This window comes from Andrena cerasifolii, chromosome 1 (genome assembly GCF_050908995.1).
Source record: "Andrena cerasifolii isolate SP2316 chromosome 1, iyAndCera1_principal, whole genome shotgun sequence".
Lineage (NCBI taxonomy): Eukaryota > Metazoa > Arthropoda > Insecta > Hymenoptera > Andrenidae > Andrena > Andrena cerasifolii.
In genome coordinates, this window is record NC_135118.1 from 14,663,128 (window position 1) to 14,676,492 (window position 13,365).

The window sequence follows — 13,365 nt, forward strand, 5'->3', positions numbered from 1 at the left end:
TTATTTTATTATAAGATACATTGACAGTTAAATTTGTTTATTTTATTTTATTATAAGATACATTGACAGTTAAATTTGTTTATTTTAATTTATTATAAGATACATTGACAGTTAAATTTGTTTATTTTATTTTATTATTAGATACATTGACAGTTAAATTTGTTTATTTTATTTTATTTTTTACATCTTAATTAAAATCTACTCGTAATATTAGCACATCATATAAATAGCATTAACGGGTTAAGTTTTACTAATCTGACATAGAACAATGTAACCCCGGCGTGTGCCAATGTTATCCCGTGTTGCTAATGTTCCCCCAGTTTACGGTAGAAGGATGTTTGAAAGTAATGCTTGATGGGCTAAAATGTGGAATAGGATTTTCGAGAAGGCATAATAAATGTCACAATACATTTATTAGCACAGCGTGTATCAATATAATTGGCACTCAAAAACTACAAATAATTTGTTGACTTTTTAATAATTCATTCTTCATTAATAACTAAAAGTAAAAATAAATAAGAGATTCGACAAAAGAAAATAAAATTAAGATCTAGTTAGAGTTATCTGATTTAGGATAATTACTTAAGAAAGCCATCAACTCTTCCTCGTTGCGGAATGTTTCTCTTCTATCTTAGTTGTGAGTTCTCATTTAATTAAGGGATCATTCTATTTTGATCGGCCGAAAAATGCAGCTACATTTAAAGATTTTTTTCTTCAATAAATACAGCATATAGTAAAATAAATCTTTTTGGAATTTATTAAGCTACTCTTATATTATACAAACAAAATTTAAAAGGATTTTTTTAAATATGTTTCAAGTGGTTTTTTATAGCGTCAATATGGTACCTACAACAAAAAGATATGTTCCTGACGCAGGTGATTTCCCGGCTCAGGCTTATCTGAAACAAAAAATTTGAAAAGCTTCTTAATCTGTATGAGTGTCGTTATCGCCCATAGCTCAATTAACAATTTTTGTTGAGACATAACAAAATGGCGGTTTGAAAGGACAAGTTCCTCAAAAGGGTGTTTTCTCGAATATTCCCCGAGAAAAATCTCGGTCATTTTTCGACAAAAATTGTTAATTGAGCTACGGTCAAAGCGACACTCATACAGATTAAGAATCTTTTCAAATTTTTTGTCTCAGATAAGCCTGAGCCGGGAAATCACCTGCGTCACGAACATGCCTCTTTTTTGTAGGTGTCACATTGACGTTATAAAAAACCACTCGAAACAAATTAAAAAAATCTTTTTAATTTTATGCAGTTATAACATAAGAGTAGCTTAATAAATTCCAAAAAGATTTCCGTCATTATATATTATATTTATTCAGAAAAAAATCTTTAAAAACAGCTTCATTTTTCGGCCGATCAAACCAGAATACCCCCTTAAGCCATATCTTCGGAACGTCCACCAATTCCCTTTAAACACCAACGAAGACACAGAGTCTGTTATTCACCACAACCCCAACTACGAATTAATCTCCCCAATTATTTCACAATCATCGAGATAGGATCAGACCCACATCATCGCCACACCATTTCCCTCCGAAAATCGACTCTAGCACCAGCGCGCCACGGTATTATATTTTCTCCGCTTCTCTTCGTCCCACCCTGTGCGCGTCTATCGGAGGCGAAGGGGTTAAGCCGCATTTAGACCGGGTTCACAAGCCTCTCTCCGCCGTTTCCCCTTCTTTGGGGGCACGTTCGTTCGGCGGTGGACCGCGGCGCGTGATACGCGGTACAGCGGCGAGTTCGTGGGCAGTTTCCAAATCGCGCGCGGCCGCGCGTATCGCGAAAGAGGGACGCACCTGCATGCCGCTCCTCGGCGCGCAGCTGCGACCTTCGACGCCCTTGTGCCGGCGGTCGTGCAGCGCGGCGCCCGTCCTCGTCATTTTTACGCCGGACGTACGCACGGCCACGCGGACGCCTCCCGTCACATCGGCTCGCTCGCGTTGCGACGCAGATCGAGACGCAAATCGACGGATAACGGGGCCAATCGACGCGACACCGGCGAGTCCCGTCACGCTGCCCCTCGCGAACAGTGTGCCGCCGACCATCGCTTTCTGGAGGTACTTCCGGCCGCAGGGCGCACGGCTGCCAGCGCGACGGTCGTCGAGGGTGCACCCCGCGTCGCCGGGCCTTCTGGAACAGGCACCGTGGAAGGAACGCTTGGCGGCAAGTAGGTGAGTGGCCGCGCGACGTGCACGCGTTCACGTTTCTTTACCCCCTTCGAGGCCTGTACTCGCGCCAACTTTGAGGAGACTCGGGGGTGGAGGGGGGTTTAAAAGATCGCCAGGAGCTCGAGTCGCTGGAATTCAGGCTGGAGTTTGCGAGGGACGTTGCCTTATTTGGTGGATTTAGGGGTTGGAGGAGTTAGGTCGTTTGTGGTGACAGTGCGACGGGGTGCGGGGTAGGGGGCGAGGGTCGCTTTGGGGTTGATGTTCTTTTGTTGCTGCTTTTGAGACGGACATGGTGGATTCGTTTCATGGTGATTTCGTGGAGGGTGTTTCATATGTGTGTGTTTTATATTCATATAACATTGATTTTTCTTTTCTGTGGACTCGTACTAACTTTCAGGAGAAATCTGTGCAAAATTGTCATCAACTAAGGTGCCATGTTTTATTTTCTACTGTTATATGTCTGGCTTTTTTGTGTGGCTGCTGCTGTATTCGTTATTTTAGAAATTGGGCTTGTCCCGTTATAAATAATAATAATAATAATAATAATAGCTGTTTGGTTAGGTAGTTTTCTGACTCAGTGGGGTTGCTAGGTGTCTGTTTTTGGTGATTGGAGGGGGTATTACGTTTGTGTATGAGGAATTCTTGCGTCAGCTGTGAGCAATGCGTTTTCGATTGAGGAATAAATCGTGCATACTCGTAGCTGTCGATTTTAGTTTTTCATTGTTTTAAGTGGAGAGTTTTGTAATAATTGGTGCGCATGCTTCGTGCTCGTGGGTTTCTTTAGCTCTCTTGTCGCAACACATGCAAGTAGACTACCTTGACAGTGATTTTGTCAACTAATATTAGTACCTTTTTTATAATTACTTTATTCCTAAGCGAGGACGTTAAATCTCTATTTTGAATGATTAGAGTTATTCAGATTTCGCTTAGATGGGACCATCGATCTGCCGCTGATAATACAAAATTGAGGACCTGGCAGCAAGAGGGACGAAGCTCCATCTTTACCAATTTCCAGTAAATTATAAAAAAAAACAGTTTACAGAATTATCGCTTTGACTCGACATTAAAAAGACAACAATAACTGCAAAATATACATTTTGACACAAGTAGTAGCGATCTATTCGATAATTTTTATTTTTAATTCTGGCAAAGAATATTCCATAATAAAAATACTAATATTCACATTTGCTATCGGATTTGTATCAAGCCTGCACCAAACGATGCGAAATCTCTTTGCGCATATTACACGTCGTAACTCAAAGCTTTATCGAGAACGGAGCTTACACCCCTTTCGCTGCAAGGCCCCCTCGATTCAGTTTCGACAAAGAAACGAAGCTCGCTACTACGGTACAGAAAATCCTTCGGTTTGTGTCTCAAGTATTTTAAAAGAGAGACGTCGTAGTGCTAGAAGCTACGAGCAGAATTTATCACCAATAATGGGGTTACTGTACGATACTAGACACTGATTGCGCATAATTACTACGCAGCCTTCACATAGCGACTGGAGAAGTTAAACGTGTTTATTCCTTTGTACTGGAACGATGATCATGCGTCGACCTCGCTAATGGCTTCAAATCGTCGCATTCAATCCTCCACTTTTCCTCAATTATTCCCTCTCCTCGCTTTTAGATCTTTATACCGTCCCGCATGTGAATCGAAAGCGCGTCACGTAGCAGGAGCCGGACTATAAATAACGGGACAAGAAACGTTGCACGTGAACAAATCCGAGTGTATATTTTCGCGCGCGCCATATTATTCTACGGTTACGTAAGAATTATCTTCGGCGACTGTGTTGTTGTTGACTTTTTCTTAAGCAAAGCTCATCATTATCGGGAGCTTGACAGAAAAGTGTTCGACGGACAGCTCTAGGCAACCGTCGAACGGTGAATCAGTGGTTTTCGAATGGAGGGGGGGGTGGAGGGGCTTTGGGGGAGGGGGTGAATCACTGCGTCGCTCTTGTTTACCGTAAGCTTCTTCGCGTATCTCGGCAGTGCGACGCTGTAAATCAGCTGCATTCTCGTCCTTCATATTTCGCGATTTCTGGTAAAATTAAACAATGTCCGACGCTCTGGACTCGCGAAACAGCGGACGAATCCAATCTGCAGTCGCGCTGTCGGCGACTTTCGATAGCTTGTCTAATCGCTCGCACCATTCGCGCTCAGATCCCACGTTCTTTTATTGTAAAAATTCTTCTGAATCCTTTCAGTGAAAAACTTTCTTCTCGCCGTGAAAATTCACGTTTCGGTAAATAAGTAATTAATCAGACCTTCGGTTGGCGAATCTCTGAAATTTTAAACGAGCTTCTGCACAGACGATCTGACAATATTCTTCGGCGCTTTCAGAAAAGTTTATTTCGTAATTTCTAGCAAATATCTTTTGCGATTACGGAACGAAATTTGTTAAGCTGTTCCTGACTTTATTTATTAACGAATTAACTACTTTAGATTGAACGTCAGATTGTTAACCGGTGAATTTTTCTGTTTACATTTATTAACCCGGCGGGAGGCACTACTTGGTCAAATTTACCACAGAGGCGCTAGTTGCGAAAATATGAAGAGTGTTCGAGTTTTTGTTACAATTTTTTAAAGCGCTTTAATAAAGTTTTTAGGATATTTCATCAATTTTGTTTGACTCCTAAAACACTGTACTTTAACATAAAAATTACAACGTTCAGAAGAAAGTATTCTGAAACCGTGGTTTTTTACGTTTCAATTTTGGGTATTCTTGACCCGGTAGCGACAACCTGTGTTACTTTGTAGGGCGAGATTTTATTAACAGCAGAATAATGTGCTTCCTTAAGTGATACATGGCTTCCAAGGAATTCTCTCGAGAGGATACGCTGCTCCACTTATTGTAGGTGTGAAATATTAGGATTTGCTCTAATTAAAAGTACTTATGCGTACTTGATCCAGTTGTGAGTGCGATCGAAAGAGCCACGCTAATAGATTGCTCCAGATTCGTATCGGATTACAGGCTCTTACAAGTGTTAACGCGTGTATTGTGTTTCGATACAGGTGCTTTCTTAAGTGTCGAGCAAATTAATACAACTGATAGCGGGATATATCACGTGGCATTCTTCCTGGCCAACTTCGTGCCCCTTATCACCCTATTGATCGTTGTGACGTCACCTATGGGCTCACGCAAATCCACCGAAATCAAAGCTTCAACGATTTCAGTTTCTCCTTAAGAAACAATCAAGCTCCGGTTTAATTAAGGGGTTAGGTGACACTAGCGACGCTGAAAACTAGGCAATTTGTAAGTGGCAGTAAAATAAAAGTAAACAACCGATTAATACGAAACTTTGTACTTTATTTAAGTATAGTAAGTATTAAAAAAAACCGCTGCAATATTTAAAAAATGTTTATAACTAAGTCCGTACGACGCCATTTTCCGGAACACCTTATTTTTTTAATGCCCAACTGGTGTGCAGGACTGCTCGAGTTCTATTTGATCAATCGCTTTGAAAATTCATAGTTATCCTTGCTATTATATTTATTAAGCATTGACGATCCGTTTTTTTTTTAAATTTTCTAATTTTTTTGCAAAACATGAGCAATAATTTGACTCATTTTTCGTCGAAATTCGAACCCTAAATTTGAAACACCCGCCAGTTTGTTAATGTTTACAAACTTTGAAATGTTTGATCGTCAATGCTTAGGAATTTATCATAATTAAAGAAATCTTTTCTGTTTTTATTGCAAGTAATAGCCGTTCTGCCGGAATCCTGCACACCAGTTGGGCATTCAAAAAATAAAGTGTTCCGGAAAAAGGCGTCGTACGGACTTAGTTATAAATTTTTGTTAAATATTGCAGCGGTTTTTTTTTAATACTTATTATACTTAAATAAAGTACAAAGTTTCGTATTAATCGGTTGTTTACTTTTATTTTACTGCCACTTACAAGTTGCCTAGTTTTCCGCATCGCTAGTGTCACCTAACCCCTTAACCCTCCAATATTCATACACACAAATTTCTACTTATCACTTATTCTCCTAATGTCACTGTTGCTACCCTTTCAACATAATTTCTCAATCTACTTATCAAGAATACTGATGTTACACCTTCTGATTATTATTTAAAAAAAAGACTAGCTGAATTTATAGTAAGGAAAAGTGAAGCTCATTGACGGAGTATAAATTTAAACGGGCGTGTAATTATCGCAATATCGGGAGAAACTGTGCAACAGGTTAAATCCGTTTCGATTGGAGTTAGTTGCGCGGACGGCATACCGGCGGCCGATCGATTTGTTTGGAATATAAACGGAAATATGGAAACCGAGTTGATGCGTTCGCAGAGTCCAAGGATCCACCCTCGTGTTGCTCTATCGACTCGTAATTTGTGTGCGTTCGTTGCTGTTCCAGTGGTATTCTACCATGTACCGACCGCGTGTCGCCTCTTCCTCGCGTGTATGTGCACTTCGATCGTTAAAATAACACAAGATAGCATTGTTACCGCTATTCTCGGCCGTTCCGATTAGCCATCGGGATTTTCCTCACGAGATTGCTGCTGCCCGGTGCGGATGTTCGAACGAGAGCGTTATTGGTAGGGACACGTAATCTTTTCTCGTTCCTGTGTTTAACAACCTACATTATCTTCCCTACTCTGCATAATAGTTTACGATGAAATGTTCTTACGAGAATTGCAGACTTTTTCCGTACGGTGCTCGAGTCTTATTTAATGAATCGCGTAGGTCTCGAGGCCAAACATTTCTTCCACTAGACTTCGTAATTTATGGAATAGTACTTTCGTTTCTTCGGATTTTAAGCGCGGACTCACAAGGGATGATCCCGAACCCGAAAATTCAAAAAATTCCGAAACTTTGTGAATATGTGGGGGATTTCCTCCTGATTACAACGCAATTTTTGTTTGCTGCCCAAATCCACTCGAAGGGGGTGAAATTAACCTTTGAAAATTCGGCTATTTTCCAATTTTGTGTTATAACTCAGGAACTGTAAGAGATAGAAAAAAAGTTTCAAGACAAAAGGTACTTCTTTTAATTAGATCTATCATTTGGCGAAAAAATATTTTACAGTTCACGAGTTGTAACAAATAAAATTGGTAAATAACCGGATTTTCAGCGGTCAATTACACCCCCTTAGAGTGAATTTGGGCGGCAAACAAAAATTCCGTTGTAATCAGGAGGAAATTCTCTACGTATTCGCAAAGTTTCAGAATTTTTCGAATTTCCGGGTTCGGGATGTTCCCTTGCAAGTGTTGTAGGTATTTAATAGTGAATTAAATAGTCTGTTTAAACACTTTAAACTTTGTTTTTAACTACATATGTTCTTCTACATATTCTCAAATTTTAGGGTGCCAATAATTGTACTTTTATGCTTACTTTTATTTTCATTGAATATTTTCAAAACAAAAGACTCAATATGTACTCAAGGTGTTTTATTTTAATGCAGAATCGATAATCATTGATATTAACTGAAAATTAAGACCATATAAAAACTTCACAAAAAAATATAAACATTCCAATTGGGATTTTGGCTTAGGGTGCCAATCATTGTACAGTTTACCCTATACTACTCTCAATAAAATGTCGAAAAACCAGAAACACTACTTAGGTGCTGGCAACTGACCGAAAAGTAATTTATCAGAAACGCCGGTGAAGTTATCCACCACTTTCGTGTCGGGAGCCGAGTTGACTGATAAAAATATTTTTAATGCAAATTCACTAAAGTTCATTAAGTGACAACAAAAATTTCTTTAAACACTAAAATCCAATTTTCTTTTGATTTTACAAAGCTCTTGAATTACTTCAGTCGTGGTTACATTAGTCTCCTTTTCCTTTTTCTTTCGGGGGTGCCAGGGCCCCTAAGCCCTCCCCCTCTGCGTGTGCCAATGCTGCAGTGATCAAAAGATAGAAATGTATTTTTTTATATCCCATAAATTGGAGAGTTGCCAAAATCAACCAGTGATACCAACATAATACTCCAAGCCTTGTATCAAGAGTTATGCAGGCTTGTAAAAATATGAGTTGCTTCCTTTGTGAAATTATAAGTTTCAAACTTTCTTTTGATCCCCACTACACTTACACGTTTGCCATATTTTTGCTGCCCCTTTTCACGCCTTCGTGGCCCAACAAGGTGTATCGCACCCCAGGCAATTTTTTTTCTTTGTCATTATTTCCATACATTTTTAGACCTCGGTAATAAATTAAAAAAATATAGCGAATTTCCACCAAAAAATCGCTTCTTTCCACGACTATTTTTTTCAACTACAAAAGTTAAAAGATTGGAAAATACGAAAATGGTAACTCAAAGGTGTCACTGAATGTGATTAATTCGTAATTATAAGAAGGGGTGACCACAAAGTGTTAAATTAAACTAGCGGTGTCTCTGACAAGTGACTACGTTCGAAATATCAGCCATGAGCCACAGAAGTGTCTGCTGCGAAAAGGTCCTAAACTACTGAACCTCGCGCCACGATTTCATTCTGCATCCTCAATTATTTCAATTAGACAGCCTGCCACATTTCCACGAGGCACTTAAGTACGCGGTACGTCAGACGTTTCTAGCTTTAGCCGACGAGAGACGTAGGTAGTAGCACGCTATCAGTCGCGAAGTGTTATCTCGAAACACTATTAATAATTCCGCTAAATCGGGTCCCTTTAATATTGTCACTGGATGATTCGACGCGCCGTTTCGCGTACGTGTCGTCGGCGGCGTACGAAATAAAATTGCAGATAGCGAAATTTTAGTTCTAAAGCTTCGGAATATCTTGGCCGGCATATGATTGCCATGTGTTCAGCGCGTGATAAGTTCACATTGTTAGCCAATCGTGTACGTTGCTAGATATCGTCCACTAATACTAATCGATTAGGTACTCTCTTAATCGCATTCTGTGGATTGATCAGCGGAACGGTTAATTTAATTCTGGTCACCCGAGACATGTCAACAGCAGTGGAAGTAAATATTGATAATGCAATATTTTTTTTAAATATTCAAATAAAGAATCTACACTACTGACAACACACTTACATCCCTTTTTTTCTCTCTTCTTGATTTAATACGCAGCGTTGTGATTAGCTTTGAGAGAATTCGTGCTCGCGGCGTTGTAAGTTTTAATAGGCTTGTTCGCCTTTATCAGAAATAATTTATGGTTTAGTTTAAAGTCCCTGTTCTATCTTGCCGCGATCTTCGCGAGCCTGTCCTGATAATTTTAGGGTTAACGAAGCTCTCCGCGGTAGAATAGGCTTGCTTGATGCCAGGGCCCGCATAGAATCCCCTCACACGTGTTTCACAGGTTACTCGAAAAAGTGTAATTGATGTTCAGCCGCGAATGAGCGGCTAATTTACTTCAACGTTGGTGTGTGATGCCTGACCGTTCATTAACTCTCTAACGAGAACCCTATATTAAAAAGGTCGTGATGCCGAAGTTACGAATTTCCTTAAACGTCGATGGCTCGTGAGAATGTCCGGCTTGTCATATTTTCTGAACTCGGTTGGACATGTTACGAAGGGGAAAGAACAAACCGATGGGGTAGATTACTTCAGATTTATTTTACAAATAAAAGAGACATTCAATAAGAAAAACGAGTATCCGGTATTAAAAAATTGAGTTATTATTGAATCGATATATTGAGCGACGCTTACAGTATTTACAAAACAGAGACGTGTTTACTTTAAAGTTCTTCATCGATGGAATTATCAGAAAGTCGAAAAAGATATGTGCGTGACATTCAACAACAAATACATACATTGAAAAATGAATGGCGATAGGGAGCTTGATTACTTTGAATTTCAAAAAATTACGCTGACATCACTGTCGCATGTTCAGAGCAGATAAGGATTACAAACTTACGTTTGTCATATTGAATAATGTACGAAAAGTTTTAAGCAATCCCTCGTAATAATTCTCGTTTAAGGGGGGAATCCTATTTTATGGGCTAAAAGTATAGCAAAATTTAGGAATTATTATTTAAGAAACTAACATTTCGAGTCGTCTGAAATTTGGACCATGTTTTTATGTATCCTTGAAGAAGTTGCAGTTTTTTTTTTATTCATTTTTAACCCTTCGTTGGCACACCTCCTTTTTCGATCAACTTTGACATACCTGGGTGGCTCACACCCAGAGCAATTTATGAACAACTGCCATTATCATCTAAAGAATCCAATCGTCATACAAAAAATCATGGATCAGTTTTAAGGGCTCTAGAATATATTCGAATAGTTTTTTCATTGAAATTTAATCACAGTTTTTGTAAAAAAATTTCTAGATTACCACATGTCGAGTAAAACCGAAGAAATTCTTTAAATAGTTGTAACTTTTACAAATTTCAATATTAGAAGCTAAAGATCTACAGAGTTGTTGCTCGGATATAATATTTTGAGAGAAAAAATAGTTTGTAAGTCAGCTTTGGAGAAAAGGTATTCATTTTGCATATAGAAGGTACAGAGCGTCAAAATCAGCTTATGGGTGGCTCACACCCAGAGTGTCAACGATGGGTTAATAATAAATATAGGAGTTATGCATCACGCCGCGCAAACTCGTCGTCCGCTGGTGTGCATGATATTTACCTTCCAGGTAATCTGAAGCAGAAAAATGAAACGGCGTTTTACTTTGTACATATGTAGCTTCAATTTGATGAACCAGAATACCGCTAAGTTCTATACTTCTTTTGTTACATAAGAAAATTGGCGTAAAATTGGATTGCAAAAATTAAAGGTTCAGATCTTTCAGTTTGAAAACTCTCCACACTGCTCAATAATTTTTTTTGTTTTTTGTTGGTTCATCAATTTCGAGCTACACATGTATAAAGTGAAACGCTGTTTCATTTTTCTGTTTCAGATTACCTGGTAGATAAATATCACGCACACGAATGGCCGGCGAATTTTGCGCGACGTGATGGTCGATCATGCATAATTACTATATTTATGGTAAAAAATTAATAAAAAAAAACCTGCAGCTTCTTCAAAGATGCATCAAAACATGGTCCAAATTTCAGATGAATCGAAACGCTGGTTTCTTAAAAAAAAAATCCCAAATTTTGCTATGTTTTTCGTCCAAATAATCGAATTCCCCCTTAACGAATCCAATTGCTAGTCTCCCCTTTTACGAGGCCCACTGAAATTCACAAAAACGTCCATTCTAATTGTCCCTTTGGATCAAATTGTTCCAACCATTACACAGGTATTTCGAGTACAATACACCAAGAACAATGCACAAGCATACACCGTCAAAACCCGACTGAAAATGACTTACAACTAATCAAGTCCAATTTTACACTCGAGCTGCTGTTGCAACTTACAAAAAACATACCAACCATTTTCACTGATAGTCACTGTGCGCCCAGAGGGTAGTTCGCAGGATCAAATAAGTTGCTACTTAGCTTCGAAGCTTCTTATTCTATTCCCTTGCGACAGTCACTGGCCAAAATTCTCTCTGATCGATCGACGAGGGAGTAAGTCATGCCTCAAGGGGTCAAGCACACGTCCTTACTAAGAGGTACTGTCTCTTAAACACGAAGGGCTTCTCGGGTAACCAATTAAATCCGCATAGGGGTCTCGTTGCCGAGATCGTATTCGAAATACCTGCGCCTCGGTCCCTCGCATCTTTACATCTCATTGTTGGTAACTTAATAGCGTAAATGACAGAACCTCGACTTCGCATCCGCATAGTCTCAGCCTATTTTCATCAAGCCAGCCTATCGTGTATCCAATTCCCCCTACCCCCTCCCCCGACCCTTCGGCCAGACCCTGTCTGGTGCGCGAGAGTTGAAGATGGCAGTAATGTGATATCGTAGGACGCCGGTAATCAAGAATAAAATTTGACCCTGTATCTAGCCTTACGGCCGCGACCTACGACCAGGTGCGTTAGATCCCCCGGTGCTGTCCTGCCCCCTCCCTCCCCCGAACACCCCCCGACCCATCTAGCTCAGGTCTTCAGGTTGTCGACACGTAAAAAGGAGCAAGCGTCGGTCTTTGATCTTCGCGCGGCAGAGTCGCCGCGGTGGGCTCCGCTTTGACCTCTGATCCTCTTCTGCGTGAGTTCACGCTCGGCGCTGCGGTCGGCGGCGCAGCGTGGAGAAGAGCCGCGAACGACGACCTCGATTCCAGCGTCACGTCGTTCCGATTGATCGTGTCAGCCTTTCGTCGACCTTTAAATCGCGATTCGTTACGTGAACGCGTCAGGTAGATCCGCGGGGCAGCGGGATGCAATTTGTCGGGTCTCCAGCCGGCCGTTCCGCCGTCCCGGTATTCTTTCACGCGGACCAGGAAAGAGGTTGCCACGCGGAGCTCTCGATCGGCGCCGACCAACGGCCAGGATCGCTGGGAATTCATTTCCGACTTTTAGCAGGGTGGTGCGATTTCTTCGCTGTTTACAAGAGGTTTTAACGTTCGCCAGCTACCTCAGCGGGATCGGGGATTGGCGTTTCGGGTGTCGGGATCTGCGCGACGGCATTGAAAGCCTCGCCGGGACCGATCGGTGGGATCGAAATGGGATCCGATGACTTTCAGATCCGAGGAATGTCGCGCGTCATGTTCGGCACAGGCGCAAAAGTATGGCTGAGAGTGCGGTAGGAGGTTGGAGTGTCTTTGGGGAAGAAGCAGAGAGATTTGCTTGGCTAGAGGTATGAAGATGATTTACGAATGATGTTTAACGATAAAGTTTAATTCTTTCGGTTCGTATCACTGGCTCACTCTAAGGGTACGTTTATGTTGGAGCTGCGATAATAGCGACGAAAAAGAAATATTTCTTTCCCGACGCTTTTATCGTTGGTCATCTATGCACTCATCTCGCTCTCATCGTCGCTCTGATCGGTTATCGCATCTCCAACATAAACGTACACTTACAAGGGAAGATCCTGAAGCCGGAAATTCAACAAATTCTGAGACTTTGTGAATATGTAGGGGATTTCTTCCTGATTGCAGTGCAATTTCTGTTTGCTGCCCACATTCTCTTTAAAGGGATGAAATTGATCCATTAAATTCCAGCTGTTTTACGATTTTCAGTGTTATAACTCACGAACTGTAAAATCTGTAAGCTACCAGATGATAGTCCTAATTAAAAGAAGTAACTTTTGTCTCGAAACTTTTTTCCTATCTTTTACAGATTGCGAGATACAAAATAAAATCGATAAATAGCCGAATTTTCAGGGGTTAATTTCACCCCCTTACAGTGAATTTGAGCAGCAGACAAAAATTGCGCTGTATCAGCAGGAAATCCCTTACATATTCA

At 40.5% G+C, this 13,365-nt stretch overlaps 1 protein-coding gene and 1 long non-coding RNA gene across 3 annotated transcripts in view; one reads left to right on the plus strand and one right to left on the minus strand.

The window, feature by feature from the left end:
- The window catches only part of LOC143377062 (uncharacterized), a 48,394-nt gene extending 35,171 nt beyond the window's left edge, over positions 1–13,223 (minus strand). Inside the window, exon 1 of the long non-coding RNA XR_013087235.1 lies at positions 13,157–13,223. This is a non-coding gene — a long non-coding RNA (uncharacterized LOC143377062). The remainder of the gene's footprint in view (positions 1–13,156) is intronic.
- Gbs-76a (Glycogen binding subunit 76A) overlaps positions 1–13,365 on the plus strand; it is a 94,635-nt gene that overhangs the window by 2,036 nt on the left and 79,234 nt on the right. Inside the window, exon 1 of one of the 2 annotated variants that reach the window (XM_076825888.1) lies at positions 1,752–2,182. The exons of the other annotated variant lie outside the window; for it this stretch is intronic. The gene's annotated coding sequence lies outside the window, so the exon portion shown is untranslated. Of the gene's footprint in view, positions 1–1,751; positions 2,183–13,365 lie in introns of those variants that run through there. 2 annotated transcript variants of the gene reach the window in all.